The sequence below is a fragment of the Halyomorpha halys genome, unplaced genomic scaffold, assembly GCF_000696795.3.
Source record: "Halyomorpha halys isolate HHAL.00 unplaced genomic scaffold, Hhal_1.1 Scaffold1988.1, whole genome shotgun sequence".
Lineage (NCBI taxonomy): Eukaryota > Metazoa > Arthropoda > Insecta > Hemiptera > Pentatomidae > Halyomorpha > Halyomorpha halys.
Window position 1 is genome coordinate 133971 of NW_027114363.1, and position 14907 is coordinate 148877.

At 26.5% G+C, this 14907-nt stretch overlaps 1 long non-coding RNA gene across 1 annotated transcript in view; it reads left to right on the forward strand.

Annotated features, from left to right (window-relative positions):
* The window catches only part of LOC106690951 (uncharacterized), a 28481-nt gene extending 18046 nt beyond the window's left edge, over positions 1-10435 (forward strand). The window contains exon 2 of the long non-coding RNA XR_001344697.2: positions 8847-10435. This is a non-coding gene — a long non-coding RNA (uncharacterized lncRNA). The remainder of the gene's footprint in view (positions 1-8846) is intronic.
* The last annotated feature ends 4472 nt before the right edge of the window (positions 10436-14907 follow it).

The window sequence follows — 14907 nt, forward strand, 5'->3', positions numbered from 1 at the left end:
CTCTCTCTCTCTCTCTCTCTCTCTCTCTCTCTCTCTCCTCCTCCTCCTTCTTCTTCTTCGTCTCTCAATAATTTATTCCTCTTTTTGTATAATCTTTCTTCTCTCATTCACTATCCTTCTTTTTTTACTATAATTTCTTGTCTATGTAATTGTCTCTTAGTTTCTTTTCCCTGTTACTGCATGTTCAGTATTCTTTACTTTATACACCTTTTTCATTCTTCTGCCTCTTTCTCTTTTTTCTCTTACTATTTAATTCTTCTTTATCTATTTTTTCTTTCTTTTACTTCCTCTTTTCTCTATCCCTTTTCTTTTTTCTGGATTTCTCTTTCCAATTGTCATGCTTGAGATGATCTTTATTAATCTAAATTTTCGATTTAAATATCTTATCCATTCTCCAATTTATATATACGTTATATCCTTCAACCTTTCTAAATAAATGGTATTTGGACCGGGTGCGGTCAAATACCATTTATTGATACACACGGTCAATCAGCAGTTTTCCAGTTCAGTCTTTCTTCTTCTTCTCTTTATCTTTCTTATCTACATCTATAGACCTTTTACTTATCTCTTATTCTTTCTGTAACTTATTTATTTTTCTCTTATTATTTATTTTATTTTTAACTTCTCTTTTTTATAACAATATTTTATTGTTTTATTTATTTCTGTCACTATATACTCCTTATTCCACTTCTTGTAATTATTTTTCACTCTTTTTTTAATCTCTCTGCCACTATCCTCTTTTTTTTATCTTTCTCACTACCATTTCTATAATTTTTTTATTAATTTCTATCCTCTGTCACTATGCCTTTGTCATTTTCTGTTTTATAGAGTAATCCCAAGACAAATCACATTCTTCTAAATCTGTATTTCTTCTTTTCTCAGTCACTCTATTATATTTATTTTTTACTAAAATTTGTTTTTTTGATTCTTCTGTCTATTACTTTCTTCTTCCGTCTATTTCTCAATCATACTGTTTTTCATTCTAGTTTGGGTGTTATTTTTAAGTTACTTTTTTTTTTTTTTGCATTCTTTATTTTATTTAATTTACCTTTTACTCATTATTTATTGTTTTCTTCCTTTCTTGTCTGCTTCAATATATCCTTCTTTAAAATAATTTGGTTCTCTTTATTCTTTGCTACTATACTACTTTTTTATTCTTTCGCACTGCCATTTCTTCACCCTTTTCATATTGATTTCTTGATTCTTTCATTGTGTGTTAATCATTCTCTATCTTCAAAAAATTTCCTATACTTCGGTTTCTTTCTTACTGTATCAATATACTTCCTCTTCTTTGTCTAATTTTCATTTCATTTGTGTTTTCTCTTCTCTCTATCTCTTGTTTATTGTTTCTCTACCTTATGTGTTATCTTTCACTCAATCTTTTGCTTCTTTTTATTTTCTTATCTCCCTCACTATACCTTATTTTCTTATCTCCCTCTCTATACCTTATTTTCTTATTCCTTCTTCCCTCTAACATTCCTTCTTTCTATTACTATTTATTTTTCTCTATTTTATTTAATTTAATTTTTCTGCCTATAGTAAATTGTTTTATTTATTCCTTCTCCCTGTTATTATACCCTTCTTTTTCATCTTCCCGTAATACTTTTCAATTTTATCTTCTCACTGTAATTATTCTATTCTATAGTTCTTTATCGCTATCCTTTATTCCCATGCCTTCTATTAAATTTGTTTTCTGTCACTTCACCTACAACTGCCATTCATTACAATTATTCTTTCTCATTATCATTTATACTATTTTCTAACTTTTCCTTTCTATTTTGTTTGACTCTATTTTTATTTTTATTTAATATTGCTTATTTATTTTGTCTATTTATTGCTCTTTCATACTCTAAATTACACTATTTTATCTTACATACATGTCATTTTACATTTCTCTTCATTATTGATATTATTATTTATTATTTACTTTGATCTTTAAATTTTGTTCCTTTATTTTTTCTTCTCTTGGTCACAATGTCCTCATTCTTTCTCTTCTAATAATTAGACCTTCTTTTCTATTTCTTCTCCTCTTTGTCATTATCCTACTGTTTTTATCTTTCTCAAAATCAGTTCTCTAACTTTTATTATTGATTTCTTTTCCTCTCTCACTACACCTCCTCCTTTTCTATTTTGTACAACAATCCTTTCTCACATTCTTCTGAACCAATATTTTTTTCTCTCTCTTGAATACTCTGTTATAGCCATTTTTCATTTAATATTATGTATTTCTTCTGTCTATTAGTACTAGTTCTATACTTCTGTCTTTCTCTTCATTATATTGCTTTCTCTTTTTCTTTAAGGGTTTTTATATATTCTTTTATTTTTCTTTCATTATTTCTTTTCTTTCTGTACTCTATACTATCATTCTCCAAGAACATTCTCTTCATATTTTACTATTTTATTTATTTCTTCTCTCTGTCACTGAATATTTCTCCTTCCTCTTCTCTTAATGATTTGTCTTCATTTTTTGTTTATTAGTCGCTCTGTCAGTAACCCTTTTTTTAGTAATTTCCTCTATCATTTCTTTACAGTTTTTTATTTATTTCTTTTCTTTTTCACTTTTTTCTTTTTACATGTTCAGTATTCTTTACTTAGTACAATTTTCTGATTCTTCTGCCTCCTTCTCTTTTTTTCTCTTATTATATGATTCTTCTTTATCTAATTTACTTCTTACATTTACTTCCTCTCTTCTCTATACTTCTTACTTTTATTGCTTCTCTAATCTTCTTCCTTTTTTTAAAAATATTTTTATAGTATTTTATTCATTTCCTCCTTATTTTCCTTCTCTTTATCATTTTTATTTTTTATCATTGTGCCTTCTTTTTTTTTATTTCATTTTCTTTCTGCCACATTCCTTTTTTTCTGTTACTATTTATCTTCTTCTCTAAGTTCTTTCTTCTTACTATAAATCTTTTTTTTTCTCTGGGACACTATCCAACTTTCTTCTTTTTTCTCACCATTCTTTCATTAACTTTTTTCTATTAATTTCTTTTTCTGTTTATACAACTTCAACATTTTCTATGTTATACACTTATACAGTTGATAAACTTGAATAGACATGTGTGTGTGTGTGTGTATATATATATACATATTCTTCTCTGAATATCCTTTTCTTCTTCTTCAATTAATGATTTTTCTGTGTTTTATATATATTCTTTCTTCTGTCACTGTCCTTTTTGTTTTATCTCACTAACTTTCTATAATTTTAGTTACAGCCTTTATTTATATTCATTTTCCTTTACCTAAAATTCTAATATACCAATGTTGTTTTTTTTCCTAATCACTGCACTTTTAATATTTTCTACTTTTAACTATATTTTTCTCATATTCTCCTGCCACCATCTGTTACCTCTCTTTTACATTTAATATTATTAATTGATATCCTTTCTCTTTTCTATAAAAATATTTTTCTATTTAATTTCTTTCTTACCTATCGCTATATCCTTCTTTCTGTTTTCTAAATAATTTGCCTCTCTTTTATTTTTTATTCCCTGTTTCTATCCTTCTTCTAAGTTCTTTGTTACTATCATTTCTCTACTTTTATTTCAAGCCTTTATTTATTTACATTAACAGTCCTACACTGTGTAGTATTCTATTATACCAGTATTTATTGCTTCTGTCTATTACTTCCTCAATTTCTATTTTATACAATTACCCTTTCTCGCTTTTTTCTGAATTTGTATTTCTTTCTTTTCTCAGTCACTCTATTATATCTATTTTTCACTTAATATTGTCTATTTGTTTCTACGTCTATTACTTTCTGCTTCTGTCCATTACTTTTTTATTCTATCTTTCTCTACATGATTTGCTTTCATCTAATTATTAAGCTGTTCTTAATATATCCTTTTTTTATGTTAATATTTACTTTCTTATTCTACTTCACCCAATGTATTTTTCTCTCAATATTTTATTGTTTTAGTTTTTTCTTTCTGCTCCCCATTTGTCATTTTATACACTACACAATTATTCTTACTCACATTTATCTCCTGCTATATTTATTATTATTATTTTTTTTTTAGTCAATCTATTAAATCTGTTTTTCATTTTATATTGTTTATTTATTTCTTCAATTCTTTCTCTACATTATACTGTTTTATCTTATCTTTATCTTGTTTTTATTGTTTCCTCTCTCTTCTGTTATTTCTGCTTGCTTTCTCCTTAAAATTTAAAGTTAATACTTATTATTTTAATTTTTTATTACAATAGCTTATTATGTCTGCTTTATATGATTATGGTGAACTCATTTTTATTCTTTTCATCCTTATTATATTGGTCATTGTACCCTCTATTTATCTCTTTTTCTTTCTGTTACTTATTCCTTTTTTCTGCCACTATTTTTTTCTTGTTCTACTTTATACTACTGACATTTCTATCAATATTTTACTGTTTTATTTATTTCTTCTCTATTTCACTAAGTCCTTCTTCCTCTTCCCTCAACAATGAATCCTTCTTTTTTATTTGTCTTCTCCCTGTCACTATTCTTCATTTTTATACTTGCTCACTATCATTTACATATGCTATATAGCCAAACTGTTGTAAAACATTACTTCCTTACAAAGTAATTTTCTTTTTTCTCTTGGTCACTGTTATTATGTTTATTTTTCATTTAATATTGTTTATTTATTTATTTTGTGTCTATAACTATCTTATTCAGTTTTTCGCCTTTATTTTATTTTCTTCTTCCTCTTATAATAATTTCTTTTATCTTTCTTATCTTGGTCACTCTACTATATTTTATATTTCTTCTTATATCACTTATTCTTTTTGTTCTTACACTACTTTGTACCATCAATCTTTCTATCAATACTTTACTGTTTATTTATTTCTTCTATAGGTCAGTTTATCCTTCATCTATTTTTTCTTTTTTTTTCACAATCCTTCATTTTTATTTTCATCTGTATCATTTCTCTACTTTTTTGTATAATTAACCCCTTTTTTGGCCACTACACTTTTATGTATCTCTACTTTGTTCAATTTTCACATTCTTTCTCTTCCTTTCTTCTACTTACTATATTAATCTTCTTCTTTCTCATCTTTATTTAATGTCTTATCACTTCTATTTTCTCTTCTCTCGGCCCTTTTTATTTCTTCTTGTTATTTTCATGGTCATATTAATTAGTTTTATCTTTCTATTATAATATATTGTTCTTTCTATAATTTATATGTGTTACCTTTCTGAGAGAATGCCTTCTATTTCTTCTTTCTATCTTTCTTATCTTCATCAATGAACCTTTTTTTTCTTCTTTATATCACTTATTCCTTTTTTTTTTTTTTTGTTAGTATTTATATTTTTTTCCTACCTTATTTCATTAATTTTTCTGTCTTTATTAAATTCTTTTATTTATTTCTTCTCTCTGTTATTATACATTTTTTTGTTTTCTTCTCTTAATAATTTACTCGTTTTTTTATTTTATATTATCGGTATTTATCCTTCATTATAATTACAGTGAAGAGAAAAAAAAAATTAAAATTACAGTTCTATTTTTGTTTCTCTCAATAGTTTTCTGTTTTATTTCTTTATACTCTGTTTTACACAGCACCTTTCCTATTATCTTTAAAATTGCCTATCTTTTTATTCTTCTTCTGCTCTTTGTCACAATCCTCATTTTTGGTTCTTTCAGAAATGAAGACGATTCTCTAAATTTTTTTCTGATATCTTTTTTCTATCATTATACCTTCATCAGTTTATAATTAATATAATTATCCTTCCTCACATTTTTCTTTGCAGTATTTCTTTTTGTCTCTCTTTTATATTTATTTTTCACTTTTTCCTGTCACTATTTATTTTCTTGCTTTAATTTATACAACTTACTTTTTCCTCACTTACTGTTTTATTTATTTCTTCTCTGGACCTCTGAATCCTCCTTTCACTAATAATAATTTTTCCCTCTTTTTTACTTCTTCTCCTCTGTTTTAATTATTCTTTTTGTTTATCACTATTTATTTTCCTACTCTTATTCATATGATTTACTTTTCCCTCACTATTTCTCTATTTTATTTCTTTCTTCTTTCAATAGCTGTATCTTTTTTCTTCCTCTTCTTTTAATATTTCACAATCCTTCTTTTTTGTTCTTTCTTACTACTATATCTCTACATATTTTTAAAAAATTGTTTTTCACTCATTACACTTCATCATATTCTATTTTATAGAATTATCCTATCTTATATTTTTCTGCCTCATTTCTTTTTTATCTTGGTTGCATTTGTATACCTATTTTTTATTTAACGTTGTTTATTTATTCTACCTATTAGTCTTTTCTTCAGTGTTTTCTATAGATCACTTTATTCTTCAGGTAATTTTTGTATGTATGTATATATATCTTCATTTTGTCACTATTTATTTTCTTTGTCTATTTAATATGACTTACCTTTCTCTCAATATTTTAGTCTTATTTATTTCTTCTTTGGTTCTGCATATTTGCAAATTTATAAATTTATGAATAACCATAACAAAACCAAGCTTACTTAGGTGTTAGTTTTCCTATTTTTCTTGTTTTTTTTTTCTTTTACTTTTTTTTTTTTTCTTTATTCACCTCTACCACTCTCTTTTATGTCATATTTTCAGTTTGTCCAAACTGACTTTCATTTTTTTGTAATGTGATACAGAAATCATTAAAATAATACTATATGTAATTCCTGATTATCTTATTCTGGTCTATTTTAACAAATTTGTAGTCCTTATAAATCATAGTTAATTTATTTTACTATCAAATTTTAAATTAATCTATTAATTCTTTATCATACTTTATTTAAGTAATTTTTCATCCATCTTTTTTGCTGACATATTAATTTCTAATAATTGGTTCTCTTTCCATGTTTTCCAGTTTTCTTTAGATCTAACTTTCTTGAATATATTCAATAGTCAATTTCAGATTTAGTAATTAGCATTTTAATACATATATTATGATTAGTTTTAATATGTATGATATATTAATCAATATCAAAATACTTATTTGAAACCAGCAAGAATACTTATTCTCATTTATAATTTCTACTCTATTTGATTTTTTAATTTTCAGTATAATGTTAAACTGAACTCCAAACTTGTAATTAAGTATAAAAAGTTTTATTTATTTAATGATTATTTTGAAATTGGTGACTATTACTTTAGTATTTTAAAAAAAAATTATTAATTTATATTATACCTCATGACTTATTTAATTATGAATAACATCGTGTCATACTTATTCAATGATTAAATTATGTTTTGCAACTGAAGCCCTTTTTCATATTTAAATATTGCAAAGAAAGCTTTTAAATTTGTTCCATCTTAGCCTAAGATAGAAACTGTACTTTGGAAAGACTTTGATTATCTTTTTTATATATATATTATATGATTTGTTTTTTTAATGACAGTTAGGCCTTTTTTAAAAAACAATATTTAAAATATAAAATTGAATCAAAAGCTTTTATTAATTTAGTCTGATATTGGTAATCTTGATTTATTTTATTTTATTTTTTTTAATGGCTGTACATTTTATGCTTCCTAGTATCATATCCCTGGCTTTATAGAACATTTTTTCTTTCTCTCAGTTACAAATTCTCAATTTTTTAATATTCGTTTTAAACAAAAAATTCTATAATAATCTTTCCTATACATCTTATTTCAGAGTTTCTCTTTATTTGTTGTTTGAAATATCCATATCCTGTTTCACTAACTTACAGAAGGTAGATTTTTATTACAACTACACACACAAAACCCTTCCATGGTATAATTAAGTAGTTCTGTTTCAAAAATTTAAATAATGTGATCAGAAATAATGGTTACACATCTCAAATATAGTTTATTTGAGAAATGTGATAACACATTACATTTTAAAAACATACATTATGAAATGTATATTGTATAATGCATGTTTAATAATCCATTTGTTTTTCACGTAGAAGTTATTTATTTTGTTTTGTCATATTCTTTCTAGAATAATACTTCCTCTTTATTATATACTTATAAAATTAATGTATTTTTATTTATGTTTATTTTTAACAAGTAATGTTTCTTTTATGATATGTATTTCCTGAATCCTTTATAACCACCTTCTCTAATATTAACAAAATATTTTAATTGCTAGCATATTTTCAGATAGATTAACAATTTTGGTCAATAAAATAAATATGGCTGTGCACAAAATAAAGATCAAATTATTTAGATATTTTGTATGTCCCTGCATGTACTAATAATAAAATTGATTGCATAAAATAATTCATTAATTTAATGCATGCGAGATAATATCGCCCACCAATATAGAAAAAAAACAGTATCAACTGAAAAATAGAGACTTAATCATTAGGATTCAGCAAAAGAAGTTGCGTGAACTAAGATTTAGCAATATATTATTATTACCTAGGATATTAAAAAAAATTGTTTTGTTAGTGCATACAACTTCATTTGCATAATTCAGTTTATTAATTAGGAAAAAAAAATTTACCAATATTTGAGTTGAAACTGTTTATTGTAAGTGTGCGACAAAATGAAATGATTTTCATAATTAAAAGCATGATTCCTAAAGTGAATCTAATTTGTTTTCTTAAAATATGTTCATGTTTAGTTCACATTTCTCAATTGCATCATTTTTTTATGAATTGGTCAATTTTAATGTACATTTGTTTTATTTTTCCTTCTAAAAGACCATTTTATTTGTTTGCAAAAGTATCATCTTAATATTTTAATCATATTTTACATATGCCCAATTAAGATTTCTCTTTTATGGTCTAACAAATATTCTACTAAAGATTTATTCTGGACAATTAAACAAATGCAAGTTGCTAGTGCATGTAATATATTTTGTTTACACTATTTTCCTAAATACTATACACCTGATGTAGTTAATGCTGCATATATATTTCAGCTAGTAGAAATCAACTGTGGTAGTTATGGAATAAAATCATTTAGACAACCTTCCTGTGTGCATCTAGTCACCCCTTCGGGCCACTACAATATTTAATTCTCTGACGCCTCTCTCTGACTGTAATGCTTTCGCTTCGCCAGAACTACCTTTTTTCTTTTTTTTTTTTTTGTTTTAAATCATTCTTTTCTCATTAAACCTATTTCATTTCAAGGCTCTAATTTTCTTTCCAGCCTTGCATGACATAAGGATGGCATGCCTATGGGCATTTCAAAACATACCCACTGCTAATTGTAGAAGGCACTTGTTTATAGATGTACTTTCAATGTCTGCCTTAAATTTGTGTGTCTGTAGTAAAATCTTTTCTAACCAATAACAATAATAGTTTTTATACTGTTCGATTAAAGTAAAATAAACCAGGGAATGGTACTTATTTCTTCTTTCTTGATGTTACTTGTTTTTGTTTTTTTCTGTTTGATGGTGAAGGAAACATATCAGAACTTAATGGTAAATCTAGCATGTATATGTGATTTTGATTAGTATATAGTGTGATCTTTGAAATAACAGTTTTGTATTTTTTTTATTTTTACTTTTATTGTAAATATGAATAAGGGTGTAGAAGTGAAACAATTTCAATCTCATATTATTCTTTATTTTTATAATTTATAGGTAGTGAAATATATATTCTACACTCATTGTATTGTGTTTCTATATTAAATGTACAATTTGTATATTATGATTTTGTCATATCAAAATTATTTATTATCTAGTTGTATTTAATTATGATAGAATGACTAGTTGTAAAAAAATGTGATGGTAATAATTGTAACTTTCTGTGAAATGTATTCACAATTTATACTGCTTAAGTTTGTTGTCAAAGTATTATAATTTAGTTTATTATAGGAAAATTGACATTCTATGTACTTTATCATTTTGATAACATTACAAAAAAAATATTCAGGATGTCTTTAAACAGCTTGTGATTTGAGTTCGTAAGATGAATTTGATGGTCTTTATTGTACTTATGTAATGAGCAGTAGGCAAGAAAAACATTTAAATTAGTTTGTTCATATTTTGTATTCTGATTATGCTGCAATACAAAAATAAAATGAATTTAAAATCCCTTCATTAAATCATATCATAGATAATTATTAAAAACATATATATATTTTGTTATTAAATAATTGATCTTCATAGTTAGTGTAATAAATAAGAGTAATAGTTCCTCATCTAAATTTTTCACAAATAAACATATTTTTGTAAGATATTATCTCTGATAAATATATTCAAAACCACAAGCTTTAAACTTTTTACTGTTCATTTCCTACAAATAATTACAATCTTCAAATTCTTGTCCTTTCCATTTGATCTTAAAAAACTATATGGGAGTAGATCACACTGTATATAACCATTGTGTTAATATGATTGTGTGTGAATATGTATACATACTATAGTATGTATATATACACATATAATATAAATAAACATATAATTCCCTGTTAAATTGAATCAGTCCCTTATTCTCAATAACAACACTTTAGAATTCCATTGTAATTCATAATTTCTTTGATTAAACATATATTTTATTAAAATGTTTTAATCATTTACCTTATCTTTCCTTAACATCCTTAAATCTTTGTTACTTTAGCAATAATGTCCAGCAAAGATATTTAATGATCTACAGTGAAAAATTATTAAAACTCATAATTTACCTTCAAAAATTCAAACCCAAAAACAAAGTTCATTATTAATGTAGATGGATTAAGCTCGTTGAAGTGCAGTTTGGGTACTATTCGGAAATTTGAGTCTTGCTGCTTTTCTACTTTTTATCATTTCCATTGTTTTGGAGGTCATCCAAGGTGGATTGGGACGTTTTAAGGTTCAGTTTACAAGGGAAGCATGTCATTCCAAAAATAAGGATTGAAGATTGGAGGTGAGGATGGAAACTACATAGGAATATAACATGTTACATATTGAACAGAGTCCAGGGTTTTAACAGGGCAACCTAAGATTCGTGTTTAACAACTACAAAAATATGAAATTAGCCAGTAAAAACATATACTTACATATGAACTTTCCACCTCTATTTTTTTACAAAACCATTAACCTATTACGTATATTTGCATTTGAACTATTGTGTGAAAATTACATTGTAAAATGATACTAACATGAATTGTAGATAAGTTACAGATCTTTATTTTAATATTTCAATTTTCTTTTGCATAAAAAGTATACATTGCAAGTTACAAGTCAAAACCCGAAAAGGTAGTATTATTTTAAGTATTTTTATTTTATTTTATTTATTTTTTATTATTTCTCACTTTTTGCTATTTGATTTCTCATCAACTTGCTGGAAAAAAAATTTGTTGGACAACTTCAGATTTGCGTTTCTTTAAACCATAATAGCTGGATTGGTTTTAAATGATTTGATTAAAAATCCTTTCATTACAATAAATCCAGAATAAATGAGAAGATTATGTTCAAATATTTAGATGGTATATTTTGCATTTTGAAAAAATATGACATTAATAAATTGTTAGAAGCATTAAATAGTCACAATGAAAAGTTAAATTCATTAAAAAATTAAGTATATAAAAGGGTTATCTGAAGATATACAGAGATCCTTCAAAGAATATTATATGGCTAAATACTTCTTATTTTATAAAACCAGTAATAAGATTAAAAATTACTACAGTAAAATAAAGGACAAAATAGAAACAAAAAATCAATTAGGACAATACCCAAAGCTCCCTGTTTGCATTGTCCAGCAATATACACAGGAATGATATAAAAAATAAGGATTAAGACTCAAATAAAACAGCATTGGTGCAACATGTATCCAAAAATAAATATATTGGAAGAAGATTGTTGACCATATGAAGTAGACTCTAGAAAGATAGTCCGGGTGGCGGTCAATAAAGGTACAAAATAGTAGAAAAAACTATTTAATGTTAACCAACTATTTAATTCACCCCACTTTGCAGAGCTAAATGAAAAACAAGATACAAACATTGTAAGAAGTGACAGAACATTAGAATAAATATACAGAGAAAGTAAAAAATTATGCAAACAAAAAAATAAATTTTTTTTATAAAAAATAATAATAAGCTTAAGTTAAGGAAGTATAAATATAGGAAGTTAATTACAAATAAATATGTTCATTTCATGTTCATTTTAAATTATACAGTCCACTCCAACCCAACCAGCCAACCAAAAGTGAAGTGTGTCCGGCAATTCGGTTGAGGGCATGCTTCATACAGTGGTAAAAAGGTAGGTGTAAATGTTAAATACATAGGTGAAGTAAATTTGGCAAAAGTAAGGTGCAGTAACAAGGAAAATTAAGAATAATAATAACAGATAAACGGAAAGGGAATTAACTGATCCTGACTGGAAAAGGCTGAAGACTGAAAGTTAGGCAGGTATAGGTAGGTTTTGCCACTACTTCACTAGCCATCAGATAAGGTTAGATTATATATATATTATAAAAAATCTAACCCTTAGTGGTGAGGAAACCTACTATTTTGTACCTTTATTGATTATGTAGTAAAAAATAATTAAATATAAGATAAATAATATATAGCTGAATTTTAAGGATTTTTTAATACTAAAATGAATAAATGATCTATTGGAATATAAAATATGCTAAAAGAAAATTGGAAATATGATGAGAATATCCCAAACCTGATATCTGAGGTAGGTTTGAACAATGTATTGTCGATAAAGTGATTGATAAAGTTAATAGAAAGTATTAGTTTTATAATTTAGAAAAATTAAATTAGCTGGATAAGAAATAGGTAATTTAACACAATACAATAAAAGTTCATTTATTGTGCATTTTCCCTAATTTAAATATGGTTTATCATCTGATAGACTAAAATATAATTTTACCAAGGCAGAATAGCCAGCAATTTTTTAATAACATTTTACCTGTGATATTTATAATAAAGTAATATCATTTATAAAACAGAATGTTTTTGGAAGTAATTTTTAATGTTTAGAGTATAATTGAAATTGTTAATCACTAGTTATCCTTGATAATGGCTGGAATGGCTAAAACATAGGAGTGGAGTAATAAAAAAATAAACATGTTGAGATTAAATGGATATTTTTATTATAATTGATTGGCAAATCAGTCTCAAACAAGAATTCAAATTATTCATAAAACACCTTTTGTTATCGATTATACAACAGATCAATTCAAACATTTGTATGTGGGTCATTCTCAAGGGAGTAACAAATCAACCATTTTTTATCTAAGCACTTCAAAGAAGTTTAAAATAAAACAAAACTAAGGTAAGCATGTATGTAAGAAAGTCCTGAAATAGTACAAATCTATGTGATATACAAAATGTAAATCTTATCTGTATTTATTTTTTTGAATACTAGGAAATGACCACATAAAAATACAAATTTTTCATTTCCTTTCACATCCTGGAGAAGTTAAAGAAGGGAAAGAAGAAGCCATTTTTTTCTTGCTTCTAGTGTGTTCTAATCACCCACCTTTCAGCCCCAAATTTTCCTTTGTTAGGAGGTATTTGTGGGCTTTTTATAAAGGGTCTTGGGAGTGACAGAAAAGTGTGTGACAGAGGTAAAAAATGTTATGGTAATTGGTGTGTTCCACCTAAAATTCAAATTATGTTGTAGATCAATATTTAAAAAAATGGATCACTGCAAACAAAACTGGCACCATTCATCTGTAAGTAAAGTCTTAACCTCAATTTTATGAGAGATTTAGGTAAGAATATCACTACAGGGAAGCTAGAAATGGCATCTTCTCTTATATCTAAAGAATTCCTAAAGTTTATATTAATGCCAACATTTTAATTTTTTTTTTTAACTTGCACATTTTAATATTGTTTTTTTTACTGTATTTGTACTACATTTTAGAAAAATAAATTGAGATCTCATAGATACGGTGTGGTATTGGAATTGAAAAGGAAGTAATTGTTTCAAGAGGCAACATTCACAACAAGCAAGTGACAAGTTCCCAATAATTTTAAAACCCAAAAGGTTGGGAAATCGGAGATTTTAAACGTATTTCAACCAAAAAACATTTTATAAGAGGTAAAAAAAATGATTGTAAATCAAAGCTTTATTACAATTTGAAACTAATACCAACTGTAGCAATATCGCTACTACTGGTCTATACCATAACTATATATAGCAACGCTATCTATCAGGGACCGCGAGTACGAACACCGCTATCGCTTCCCGCCAAGACGAAGAGCTTCATTTCGTTTCACCTGGGAGCACCACCTATCTTTTCTCTAGCCATTTATTATGTTCATTTATTCAGTAAAATCTTTGATTGTATGATGTTATATATATATAAACATGTAATTACCATTATAATTGTAAATATGTTGATTTAATAAATAAAGTTTTACCAAAAAGAATATAATGAATCATGCTTTTTGATTACCTTCATGGGACAATAAATAAAAGGATCAGCACATTCTTTCTATTTTATTTATTGATAAAAGAAAGATCATATTACGCTAGTTCCCAGTTGGTCACCTCCTCCATTACCTGTTTTCTTTTCGTAGGACCCAGCGGCAAGCTAACCGTCAGGCCTATACACTTCTTTCCTACCTGTAGGAATAGTACCCGGTAGAACGAAATTATCTTCCTGCATGACCTGGTGGCGGCTACCCTCCGGATATGCTTACTTCCTTCGTACCTACAGGAATAGTACGAGGTGGAACGAGTTTACTTACGGGAGTAAATCTCATATTGTCTATTAACCTTCTAATCAACTACCTTACCTATATTGAACACACGTTGCCGAGGCTTTCTGGTCAAGCGTACTTAACATATCTATAGGAGTCAGATATAGCACAGCCACCTCGACAACTACTTGGAGCCGCCAGAACCAATAGGGCCGATATGACGTGATCTAGCTGCTAAAACATGATCACCTCTTAAATTCATGCACGGATTAATTATACACAGCCACCTCGACACAACCGTACGATTTGAGTTCCGAAATTATATATGAAAAATACACTTAGATGTTAAGGTGATATTAAGGCTAAATGTACCGATTTTTAGTAAGATTTTTTTT